This window comes from Falco punctatus (assembly GCF_963210335.1).
Source record: "Falco punctatus genome assembly, chromosome: 4".
Classification (NCBI taxonomy): Eukaryota; Metazoa; Chordata; class Aves; order Falconiformes; family Falconidae; genus Falco; species Falco punctatus.
Window position 1 is genome coordinate 84,066,516 of NC_137583.1, and position 13,585 is coordinate 84,080,100.

The 13,585-nt window shown below is 37.7% G+C and overlaps 1 long non-coding RNA gene across 3 annotated transcripts in view; it reads right to left on the minus strand.

Annotated features, from left to right (window-relative positions):
* The window catches only part of LOC308062145, a 55,866-nt gene that overhangs the window by 22,890 nt on the left and 19,391 nt on the right, over window positions 1-13,585 (minus strand). For all 3 annotated transcript variants that reach the window (XR_013927502.1, XR_013927503.1, XR_013927504.1), the window contains one exon: window positions 1-13,585. This exon is cut by the window's left edge and continues 22,890 nt beyond it; it is cut by the window's right edge. This is a non-coding gene — a long non-coding RNA (uncharacterized lncRNA).

Consider the following 13,585-nt stretch of genomic DNA (forward strand, 5'->3'; position numbering starts at 1 on the left):
TCACATGTAGCAAGAAAATAAACACCACTCTCCCAGACTGATCTACACAGGAGGTTTGAGATGCCAAAATATTAAACGTTATTAAGCGCATAATCTCTATTTTACAGATAAGTGTTTACTCTGGGAGTAACCATCCTTTCATATTGATAAAAAGTCTTCGCTCAAATAAAAAAAAAAAAAAAGAAAGAAAAAGTTCATGTACTAGTGTGTTTTCAGGGAGATGTTTTTTGCTCTAGAGAGCATTGGTAACTGGTTTGAGGAAGAGAAGGGATTGCACTGAGAGGTGTAAATCATAAGCAGTTTTTGTATGTAGCGCAGTTATCAACATGTCATTTAATTTTTAAACCCCTCTCCAGGGTGTGATCTTTGCTTGATATTGTGTTTCAGGAGTCTGATATTTTTAAGGGATGAGTATTCTTTTCAAATTTGTAGTGCTCCATTCCTCACCAGGCCCCCCACCCCACCCCACCCCCCACCCCCACCCCCACCCCCACCCCCCATAGCCGAGGAAAGTGTAATTTTTAATTTTTTTTGCTTCAGAAGTACAGATTGCTATGTGACACTTTGCTGGTAGTGTTCAGCAGGACAGGACTTTGTAAAGCACCAAGCAAGGTTGCAAAGGAATAGAGTGTGGGCAGGTTTGTATCCGGGGTGTACCCTATATGCACTGGTGAGCTAGAAAAAGCATCCTTCATATATACAATCAGTGATTTCAGCGGTCTTTGAGGAACAGTGTGGAATTCAGTAACCCCAGATTTACAGCCCTTCCCCACGCTGGCAGAGAAGACACCTATCAGCACGAGGGTGTCAATGGCTGCTGCCCCAACCTCCAGCCGCCTACGGTGCCCTTCGATGGGATTCAGGTGTCTCTGCTGACTACAGCACAGCTGCACCTCCTGCCTTGAAAAACAGAATTCTGCCTCCTTACTCAGAAGTGGTCCTTAGCATTAGGACGGGCGTTTCCTTTCTACCATTGTGATCCTGTGAACACGCATAACACTGCCAGGAAGCTAGTCCCAAATGGGAGAACAAAAAAGGCAAACTCTTTTTACGAGTTTTGAAAAGAAAAACAAAGGCTTTCCCATTAATTTAATCAACTTGGTATTCTAAGCCCCAGTCAGAAAAGGACATTTTTGGGGTCGCTGCGGAATAAATAATTCAATGATGAAAAGAGAAAGAAATGTTGATTATATATAAAACTTGACAGTTGGGGAAACTATTTCCCTGGCCTACAAAGTCGTTTTTCAGGTAGATCAAAAAGAGTTATTCAGTTCTACACAATTTCTAGTTTTAACAACATTAAATACCTTTTCTCCAGTTAGATATCAGTCTTTGAAGATTTTGAAATTGTTATTCCTGTGGGGAGGAGGATATTGAATAATTCCTACCAGTTATGAAACTCAATATTCTCCAGATGGTTATTGAGACAAGCTTTTATACACCATTGTAAAATGGGTTTAAAATATCCTATGCTGTGATTGACTAAACAAGTCACATGGCTACTACATACAATTTGAAACTTCTTTTTCAACTAAATGACCTTATTAAAACCATAAACAAAAATGGTATTTAAAGGCTGGCTTTAAAGCAGCAGCTATAAATCCTAAATTTATTGTAGTACTGTTCTGTTACTTGCGCTAAAAAGACAAAAAACTAGCAAGGCTATTCTGGGAATGAGATTATGCCTTTAGTAATCAATTGGTTTAAAAAGATATAGTTCCATGTGTTTTCACAGTCCTCTAACTTTTTCTTCAAATGACTTAACAAAATCATGTGTAATCACAACCCAAGCAATGTCAGGTCATGTCAGAACTTGAGCTGGCAAATGTGATGGAGCAAAACCCTACAGCAAGGAGGAGTATTCCTTGAGCAACACTCTGTCCTCTCTTTCAGGAGAATATTTGTGTCTGAAGTGGTCCTAAGCATTGATCTCCATAAAACCCTCATGCTCACCTGTGCTCTAGTCCCCATTTGTGCTGCAGTGATAAACAGCTATAGCAAAGACTCAGCAACACACGTAATACGGACACACAATCCCAGGAAGGGGGATCTTGCCATCTAACTGGACAAGGGAGCAGGAGCCTGGCTGTTATGTGTGGCAGTGGTTGTTTGGCAGGGCTGGCCTGGTGCAAGATGGGAAGCAGGATTTCTCATCCATCTGGCTGCTAATGCTCTCCTCTGCTTCTGCTGCCCACCATGTGTTGGCTGCGCCTGACTCAGCCAGCTGCAATCCCCCTGGCCTGTCACCACTTCTCCTTCCATTGCACAGACAGAGACTGCAGCACAAGCCAGAGCAAACAGTCCAGAAACAAGGGAATTCCATGGGAGAAGAAAAACTATACTTAAGACCTCAACTCCCTGACCAGTGCTTGCACTGCAGAGTCTGCTGCACCTCAGGGGAATAACATCAGGCACATTTCACTCTTTATCTCCTGTACCATAAAAACTTGCCTACCAAAATGCATTTTTTTCTGTATTCATTAGGATGCTGCTCCTGTAAGTTTCCTACCAGAAATGGCTGCGTTTCAAAATGACTAAACTATCCCCTTAGGATTTATATGTTATTTAGGAGTCTCAGTTTACAAAATTAATTGTCCCTATTCAAATAAGCCCATGATTAAGTTTAGGGATTCTTTGTTGCTGTTTAACAGATCTCCTGTTTTTTTTAGGGTGAGGCTACAAGGTAAATTATAAGGGGAAAGGTTGGGTAAGTGCAGAATGTTTTTAACATTGAGAGTGACTCTGTGGCATACTCCTAAAGCAAATGAAACCCTGGCATTTTTCTTGATAGGGACCAGCGTTTTCCCCTGTCACTTTTGCTTTACATATGGCTTATGGCAATGAAAATATTAGAGATGAGCATCACAAAAAGAACGTCAATAAAAAACATAGCGGTGAGAAACACATTCAGGGATTTCTTGAAGAAATATGTTTACATGAAAGGGAAACCAGAAGACCCATAAAGTGGTTGAATCTGGTACTACACTTAAAACTAGGCTGCTGAGATTTTTTAAAGCAATTTTATTTTTTCCTCTTCAGCAAATATTTCAGTTGTAGCATAACAACTCACTTATCAACACTTATTTTTTTTTACCTTATTTAGTGTGCCTGGGTTTCAGAGTTTCAGTTTAATATTGCTAACAGTCTTAGCAAAAACCCCAGGATTAGCAGTGTATTTGAACACCTGCAAAGTTCATTTAACGACTGGAATAGCGAATGTTGCAAAATTCAAAATATATTTAACGTATTTGTAGTTTGAATGTTAACCACAGCTGGTTAATGCTGTTCAAGAGGCTTGGAATGTACATATTTTATACATCCCAAGAAACAGCTATGATTGATGTCCTTTCATGTCAACTGTTTGATTTGCTGAAAGACGGAACCGAAAATACAGCAGAAAGGGGCAGGTCTGGGAAAAGCTGCCAGGCCAGCAAACTTGTTTATTAAAAAAACCCCTATCCACATTTGGCACACTTCTGAATCTTAATTGAACTCAGTAGGAAACGGGGGGGGGGGGGGGAGGGGCACAAAAAATAAGATAAAAAGAAAATAAAAAATTATCGCTGACAAATAAAGACAGAAAATGGATTATTGTTTTACTGATTACATTCATACTGATGAGTTGTCCTATCATTCAGCTACATGAAAGTCTAACAGATGCCTCATACAGAGCTATGAATATTTGACATACAGGTATTTTACTATCCTTCCAGAGCCAGATTTTTCAATGGATCATTCACAAACGTTTGAGACAGACACACTTTTCTATGATCATTGGCACTGACAATATAATTTTCCATACCAGACTCAATGATTAAGCCAGATACACTACATTCACTTTTCTTTTTCATTCTGAGGAACTCTTTCTCCTTATATTTATACTAGCTGTGACTACTACAGCTCAAAAGTTTTTACTTGATTCACTCTTGATTTATTTGGGGAAAAAAATAAAGCCTATTAAACATTTCTTTTCAATATTTGTAGATGTAAAGTATTTTTGTCCAGTTTTCAGCCAGTTCCAGTTCTAATCAAAACAATCATTATGCACAAATTCTTTAACATTTAATTTTCTAGGAACTTGTGGTCTTCATCTATTAACAGACATTGAAGTAATTAGGCAGAAATGGAAAGCCTGCAAAGTGAACACACGCTGTACCATCTTCCCTTTAATTTTACAGGAGCTATTTCCTCAATTCTTTGCTAATTAACAAATGCCACAGACATTCAGCTGAAGTTTCTGGCAGACAGGGTATATATCTTGCATTCCTAAATTGCAAGTGTCTATCAAGAGTCAAAAAAGTATTGTAGAGCTTTTAAAAAAAATCTACAATAGCTATTTACACACACCTTTTAGGCCATACCTATCTTGTGCTAACTATTGAACAAGCTTAAGATGAAGAGGCAGTGGCATTCACATACCTTAGTCTAGATTTGCTTTGCGTCCACTGTGAATCATCAACTCATCACTTAGAAGAAGCATGCATGAACAAAGACAAATGTGGACAGCAGAAAGATTGAAATACTTCATTGTGTGGTCTTCATCACCTAACATATCTCTACTGTGGGAACATTTTAAGAGGAACTGTAACTTTGGTGTGTCTTCAGCCTACGTAACACTTGGGATAAAAATATTAATCTCTTTTTGTGATGACTCAGAATACTGCGTCTCATTTTAATGAACATGGGCCTGATCTGAGCATCTTCATTCATTTGTAAGTACTTGTTTTTTTAACTACAGCTTCTCAATATATTCGAAAGTCAGTCACACTGAAAAAGCTCTAGACATTTCAAAATTTAGCATGCCAAGAGCTTAGTAACACAGGTGGCTTACCCCTATGCTGCATTCACTGGTTTCCCTGTGGAACACAATGTCCAGATCGACATTACTATTCTGATACTCAAAGCACAGTATGAATTTGGCTACAGTTAGATGACGAATCAACACTTCCCTTGAGAACAGGACTTCCCACCAACAGCTATGTTTTTCTGGAAGAATTAAATTGTGCACATTCCAGAGAGGTGTTTAAATGCAAATGCTAGGGGAAAAAAAAATTCAGAACAAAATCCAAAAAATAACTGTGTGATGTAGTTTTGCTCAGTAAAATCTGGATCGCATGAAGTGTTGAATAATCTGGCTTGAGGTATTGAAAAAAATATAGCCAAACATTTTTAAAAGTAAGTCTACAGCTTTACTTCAAGCGTGCCACTCAAGTATGTGTTTAATTACTTTTTCCAGGATCTTTTTTTACCAGCATCTTGAATAAACAAGCTTTATATTCTTATTTTATGTACCTAAATATACAGATGCCAAACACACCCATCTAATGCATAAAACAGTGAAGCCTTTCGGACAGGAAAAAGAGGGCTATACACTATAATGTTTTATGTTTTTCTATTTTAATATACTTCGGAGGTGGTTGCGTAGTGATAGATATATTTTATTTACTTTTTTCTTTATAAAGTTTATAGAATTTCTCTTCTGTGTCATAAAGTAATTTAATAACATGTTCTCAATACTCTTCTAATTTTTCACAACAGGAATATATTGAAAATTGATACTTGCCATATGCTGATGCAAGGTCATGTACAAGTGTGAGAGTTTCAACTATATTAATTAGTAAAGTATATTCTTAGTAAAAAACATAGTAATAAAGCATAAGTGGTACATTAATAATTATTTTTTAAAACCCATCTAATTCAAATTCCCATCTAAACCAACATATTTTCACTATTCCTGCTTCCTCTGAGCTACAGCACGCTGCCCAAGTAGAGCTTTTGTTTCCTTTACTCGTATCAGTGACACTTATGGAATCTTTTTTTGGCCCTAAATATGATACACGTGTCTAAAGGACCAAGGGAATCATTTATAGTCACAAGTTACTCTTCGCAGTTTAGCTCAAAATCAGGTATATGACTATTAAATTATATGTTAACTGTAATCAGGTTATTCCCTCACTTTTGAGGGCTTGAGTGCATTAGTGAACATTTTTGCATGTAATTGTCTTATTTTATTTTGAAGCTCAGTCTTTGAAGCTCTTTTGGACTGAAACACCCCACCAGCCCTCTTCCAGATAAAAACGTGCAAGTTCCACAATCTGGAACTAATTGTCCAGACACCATCTGGAGGTCCTGTTCCTTGGTAGAAGCTGCTGTAATCCTGTGGCTTTCAGAGCAGAAGTGGCATTTTAACGTATCCTTAAGCTCTCAAAATATTTCAAAAATGTTTCAAAATATTTCCAAATATATCTGCCAGCTGGGGGCACTGGGAAGGTCGCCATGCCTATAAACACTTACATGCTCATATGCAATACAACCTTTTTCAGGTAAATACTGTCCAAAGGCAGAAGCTGGGCAGGGCATTGAACTGACACACTGAGATGGGAACCATGTAGGTGAGATCTCCTGAGTCCGGTTGCATAGTTGTTCCAGGGAGTTGCTTCTTTCAACCTATTTTTGGCATATCTTTTTCTCAGGCAAAATGTGGAGGTTCTGTGGGTGGTTGATCCTCCCACAAGAACGTAGCTCTAATTACGTCCCGCCTTCTGGTATGTAAGGAACCCCCACAAAATGGTGCTCTTCTCTAAATCCCGGACTTCCTTTTCATTCAACACACCATTAATTTTTCTGCAAGAAAACGCTTTATGGGAATGGGTTTGGCCATTTTAAATACCTTACATTACAGGTTTCCATCTTCAACTCTTTCAGCTACTTAAGCATTATGATGAGAAAGCAGTGAAGGACAATCAATGGAAAGCTTATGTAGAAAAATGAGGACGTCAGGTTTTCTTGCATTATGTTTTGGGTTCAGGAATTCATTGCTTTGGAGAGAAAAGTATTGGAGCCAGGAAAGGATGGTCTTTTCTCCCCAGCACCTCAGTTGCATATAACAGTTTGGAGTTTTTCTAAGGATTATCTCGGTCCTTGTTACACTCACAGACTGCTTATTATTTCTGAGTGGAACATTTAAATCTCAAGCCAGTGCCCACCAGAACCAGCTAAAGGCTTTGCATTTTCTCTAATGGGTTTTTGAGTACCCGCTTAATGGTCAGAGGAAAAGACTTTTTTTCTGTACCATTGACTCAAATTTCAAGTTTCTGAATGCTTAAAACTTGCTTAACCCAAAGTCTTCTTTATCCGGAACAAAGCTATACAGTGCCACTCAGTGAGTAGTAATTCCAGTTCAAAACACAATCTATAGCTGTTCAGTGGTTGGTCAGTCTAGAGGAGGAAACAATTGCACAAGTGCTTTTCTAATAAAGATTTCTCATATACAAAAATGTCCAAATCATTTGCATCCAGACTTTCAGAAAGTCAGAGTAGAACACTGCAGTCCAAAAAGTGAATTTCTAGCAAATTTTGTCCATGGGAAAATTTGAGTTTGTAATGGAAATAATTTTGTGAGTAACAATAGCAGCAGCTGTTACTTACGTTGCTCCCTTAATAATAAAATCCTTTAGGAGTAATTAACCATGTTCAAACATGAAAATGTTTCAGCCAAGAAAAAAAATCTTGTTTTACTGAGATTCCTTTTACCCCCAACTGGTTTTGTATAATTAAATCTATCCACAAGGAAATGTCTTAGAAGTGTTTTTGGTTGTTTATTTAAACTTTTTACTTTTTCATGTGTTCCCTTTGCATGCTGTCAGGCCAAATGCTGCTCTCAGTCACGAAGGTTTAAATCCAGAATGACCCTATTATTATCAGCCACATGAAAGCCAGCTCCAGAGGCTAGAGATATGTCTTCAAGAGGACTAGGTGAAGGCTGTTTTGACATTTAACACCATCCTTCAAGAGTTGTCTTTCTTGTTACTGCTTAGTTATTTATGAGCAGATTTTCTACTATTATTAATTTGACAGTAGTCACTCTTCCTTTAACCAAACTGCAATGTTTTCATACTTATAAAATTCCTCCTCTTTACCCAAAGCCCTTTAATATTTTTATGGCAGCCAATTTTCTTATCCTACTTTCCTACAGCAATTCATCTTATTCAACAGAAGCCACAGCCCCACCTGTATGTTCATTTGAACTGAAGCTAGACCTAAAATTTCACATAGAAAAAAAGTGAATTTAAATTCTCCAAGGATTTTTAAATGATTCTTGAGACAAATTACATTCAAATGAAGCACTGAAAGTTTAACAAATAAATAAATTATCCTAAAGGATGCTTTGAAGAAGTTTGAAACTGGTGCTAGACTGGCATAATTTAATCCATTTCTATAGTGCTCAGTAGCTCTCCAACTCTTCTGTACTGTCAGCTTCTCCAACCAATTAGTATCATAACACTATATTCATGAAATTAATATTATTATTTTTATCAGAAATACTTTGGAAAATTCACTTTTGGTCCTATGACTGAAATTATTAAGATTTACTCTTTTTTATGATCCTAGCGAGTGCAACACATGCAAAAGAAAAAGTAATGTCACTCATCAGACTTTCCAGATGTAAAAATCAGTAGCCAACTTTCATTTGTAGCTTGTTAGAATGTAGCAAGAATCTTAATTAACATAGGGCTATGTGGTGCAATACAGGCAAATCTTTTTCTCTTTCTTTCTTTCTTTCTTTCTTTCTTTCTTTCTTTCTTTCTTTCTTTCTTTCTTTCTTTCTTTCTTTCTTTCTTTCTTTCTTTCTTTCTTTCTTTCTTTCTTTCTTTCTTTCTTTTTCTTTCTTTCTTTCTTTCTTTCTTTTCCTTCCTTCCTTCCTTCCTCCCTTCCTGTCCTTCCTGTCCTTCCTGTCCTTCACCTTCCCTTTTTTCTTTCCAAAGCAGAAAAAAGGCCAAGGTTGTTTTTTTTTCTAGTTATATATTCAAATGGAAAGGCAAGTTAAGATTTTACCACTTCTGCTGTGAGCAATAAAAAGTTTACTCATTTATATAGCCTGAAGGTCTGGAACAGTTTGTATTTACTCATTATTTCATTTCTACCAGCACCCCATTTTTTGATTAAACATTTTCAGCTTGCTTTTTCATCTTTGCTGTCTCATGACTCCTATGCTCTCCTTTGCTTGAGAATGTTAAAGGACTTGTCTAATGGCTAACAACTGCAAGCTTTCCCATTTTTCTATTGTGGACTTCCATGTATCAAAACATTCAGAAATAAAGACTTTATCTCTGACTATTTGGATTTAGATTAAGTGTTTGCTTAAGAAAGAAATCCTTGTTTCCATCATGTTCTTGAGATGCACTAATCCCACTGGTTCCCCAGTCCTGCAGAGATAACCACCAAAAAAATGGGACTTCACAAGCAATTATTCCTATATAAAAACCAGAGGCAATACTGACACCTTTAAGGGATTGTTTCATAGCAGGAGGAGCATTTCAGTGGGACCATGAATTTAGCTGGACGGTGTTTGGCAAAGCATTGACTGCTTCCTTTTATTCAAGCTTTTTTCAAAGTGAGCTAGACCGTAAGACTAAGAGCAAGGACTTACTCAAAATGCACATTCTGCTTTATGATTTTCATTTTAACTATACCTCCTAAGCACACAATATGTTCTCTCACCTTACTGAGCATGGCACAAAGCCACATGGACCACACAGGCAATACTCTTGGGGGAATTCACTGCTGTGTGCTCAGGTCCCAGAGCTCAGCTATGTTGTCTGTGGGTACTCTGCAGCACAGGCAATCGTTTTATGACTTACATTCATGGTGAGTGCCCTTTATTGAGAATGTCTCATGGCGATCTGAGATAGTGGACACTGAGTTTGCTTTACCAGCACATTTTTGCAAAGAGCAGATATGGTTCAAGTCAAGGTATTGCAGAGGCTCAACAGCCTCTATCAGGATTCATTTCTAAGAATTTTTAGTCAAGCTAAGCCTAAGTATCTGATAAACCAGACAAATCAAGTACAACTTCCAGAAGCATTCATCGAAAGTTGCTGAAATCCTGAAGAAGTCAAATTAAAAATTACCTGTTCTGTTGTGCTTCATCACAGACAAAACCTTCAATGGGCTTTGTTCATTATACCACAAGTATTCATTATTTTTGCAGTGCAGTGGGCATGCATTTTCTTACCAAAGAACTTATTTTTCAGTCTCAGCATTTCCATTTTGACATTAGAAAAATATACAACCAAAATCTATAAGACTTTGATTAAATGTTGATACAGCTGATTCCAACACAGCCAAAGCCAGTGACCATACATGGAATCTAAACAACAGCTAGTAATTACAGTGTCAAAGGCATGTATACACTGTGTGTTATGTTTCATTGTCTGGCATGCAAATATAGACTTGGTTTCCTTTGCACTATTTCCAAAGTATAAAGAAAGCTAACCAGAGAGTTCTGTTTCGTTTACACAAAAGAACAAGGTTCAATCATGTTTGATAAGTTGCAAATTACTGGTAATACCACAAGTGTTGTTACAGCTGCTAAGAGTGGTCAGGAGGATGTACAAAATACAGCAACGGCATGAATCAAAAGAAAAAGTCTAAACAATTTTGAATGATAGTGTATAATACTTCTAACTTTAACTTGGTGCAAGGGCTTCTCAGCAGCATCTCGGGCAGTGGTGAGATACGTGGACTAAGTTGCCACGTATATATTTGAAATTCTGTGCTTTGGCAGACTCCCCACTGACTTGGCTCCTAAGAGATGCAGTGGGTGCAAAAGGGAAAGAAAGAATAAAACTCCAGTGACATAGGAGACCCCTGCACTTCTTCAATAAAGGCATTTTTAAAGTATCAGCTTAGTCACGTGCCTGTGGAGATTTCCACATCTGAGCACATCCTTTTCATTGCATCTCTAAATATGATACATTTGTCAAGGTCTTCAGGTAGAACCTGTCTGTTTTCTGCAGAATGAGGATGCTGAAAGCCTCACCTGGGGTGGAACAGGTCTCAGAAAGGGGGCAGGATTTGGGAGGCTGTGTAAAAAAGTGCATGCAATACAAGTCCGAGATTTTCCCTTTCTAAATCTGCAGACATTCTGACACAGCAGATGAAGTTCCTTTTGCACAGGGAAAACCTGAACTAGTATCTTGCTCTATTCTGTGCATGACTTTCCTGGAAAAGTGAGCTGGGAATCTGGAAGTCCCTTTGGGAATACCTCCGACCGTGAGACAGAAGAGTTGCTGCTCTGTGGAACACTGCTGTCTCCTTTCAGGGTGAATCAGCCTCCTTGTCTGTGATTACATGGGATCCTCTTTCGAAATACTGGAAGGCTATTGGAAGGATGTACTCACAGGGCCATACTTAACTGTAAAAAATGGAACCAGGAGCAGGATTGTATACATTGATCTCCCTAGATGCAGTACTTTGATGGTGGTGGTTCTCTTTTCACTTTATGTTTGCATAATGTCTCATTAGGTTTAGGTGTTATTTTCTATTTGCTACATTTTAAAATAATGTGAAATTATCAACAGTGAAAAACACAGACTTATCTGGCTCCATCCAATACAACAGAAAAAGAAAGTATTCCAGGAAAACTAAGTATCAGTAAAACCAATGCAAATACTGTAATGTGCCTTAACTACTGTGAAAATATTCCAAAACTTCTGCTTAGTTTTCAGCTTTCAATACCCAAGTGGGACAGTACTGGACCTATGTTTTGTTCATAGCTGGGAGTATATATGAGGAAGGAAGGAGAGGAAGGAAGGAAGGAGGGAAGGAAGGAAGGAAGGAGGGAAGGAAGGAAGGAAGGAAGGAAGGAAGGAAGGAATTCTGAAAAGTAGGACTAGGAAAAGTCTGTGTTTGCACAGAAATGAGTATAGTTTCTTTATGCCATGCCAATTAGAATCAAGAAAATGCAAGGAAATAATTGGTTTTTTATGAGGAAAATAGTGAAAAACTTTCCCTATTTAAGAAAAAAAATTAGAAGACTGAAAAGCATAACAACTAGAGAATGAATAGCTGCAAAGCAAGCTAACACCACATTTATCTGCAATATCCCATGATTTTTAAAGCTATCACAATACTGGGGGGCAGGGAGAGGACAATGCTTGTTTCCAAATATGAGAGGTTGGCAAACCTGTGAATGCATCCCAGGAGTGCTGGGTATTATTCATACATAATTCATACATCAGATGACTTTGATACTCCTAAACCTTCACGTAATTACAATACACAGGACTGCATTTTTAAGCAAACCCTTTCTTCTGTAGTCCTGCCTCTTCAGTCACGATGTGTTCCACAACTGGAACAGCTTGCGCTGGGTTAGCCCCCTGGGAAAGTTCTAATTTACAAAACCCTGTTTAGAAAAATCAAATCTATTTAAAGGCATTACATTATAAACATAAACTCCCTAATGAGCTGTAGTGAAATGGCTCTAGGCTATAACTTGCAAAGTTCAAATGATTTAGCTGTTTTCTGCCATGTATTATTTTCATTTAATCTGCATCACAAGGACTGTAAAGAGTCCAGCTGTTCAAAGTGAGTCTTAAAGATTCCTGCCAAATGCAAAGGCTTGTCCAATTGTTTCCTTCTTTACTGTGTTTGGTTGAAGACTTATTAATTGATAGATCAAATGTTTCCGAAGTTAAAAAAAAAAAAAAAGAAAGTAAACTTTCTAACAGAAATGCAGATGCTAAGAAAGATTGCACTTAAAAAATAGGAAATTAGAGGTCACAGGCTCACTAGGAAAGAAGAAACGAGTAAAGAAGGAAAGAAGCAATGAGGAAGAGAAGGAAGGAAGGAAGGAAAAAGAAATCCACCAAACATTCACATGCTTGTGCCCTGGTGTAGTAGAACAATCTGTACTTTCATGTTCAGCTCTTCTTCCTTTTGGGACCAAGGGTGTACCCTGAAGATGTCTCTTACCATCTGAAGCCTCTCTCTTACCATCTTCTGGCTGCAATGTAGTTTCTTACCTATACCTGCATGAGAAGCAGTACGGTGTCTACATGGCAATTAACTTCTACTGTGTTGAGCTTTTTCTAGGAGACATTTGAGGAATCCCACCTATCATCTTTGGTCAGAAGCAGGGCTGGAGGAAGTGATGAAGGACACACAGGTACTTCCAGAAGAAATGCAGTGTTAGATGGAGAATGGACCCATGACTAATAGGCGTTTCCTACCATTCTTTCAGAGACCCTTCTCCTGTTAAATGCAGGCCTTGGCTTGCCTCAGGTTAGCTTTAAGTAATGGAAATATCCAGTTTTGAGAGATTTGTTACATAATTCTGTAATAAAAAGCTAGAATATACCATCAGCACTCTGTACTGTTGATTACCTGCTCTTTTCAACACTTACTTTCAGCATCCAGAAAATGCAAATCTGTACCTGTTACAGGATTCGGGATTTTGGTCTGGTCAAAATCACTTGACATGTTTAAACATTAAAAAGTAATATTCTGAAATGTGTAAATGTTAAAACCACAACTTCCATGTAGAAAGGGAGAATAAATATAACAGACCTGGTGTGTTTAATAAATGAAATGGTATAATGTTAACTGGAAGAAATGGATTGCATTCATTTAACTGCTTCCTATTTTAAGTAATTGTTAGAAAAACATTGTATGCTGGTGGGCTTTAGAATGCCCTTATCAAAAGCAAGTATAAGGACACAATTTTGACTTTTTATTTTAACTTCTTATTAATAGAAAGATCTGGTTTGTGCAAAAATTCCCTCTACTTATGGTAAGGCATTGT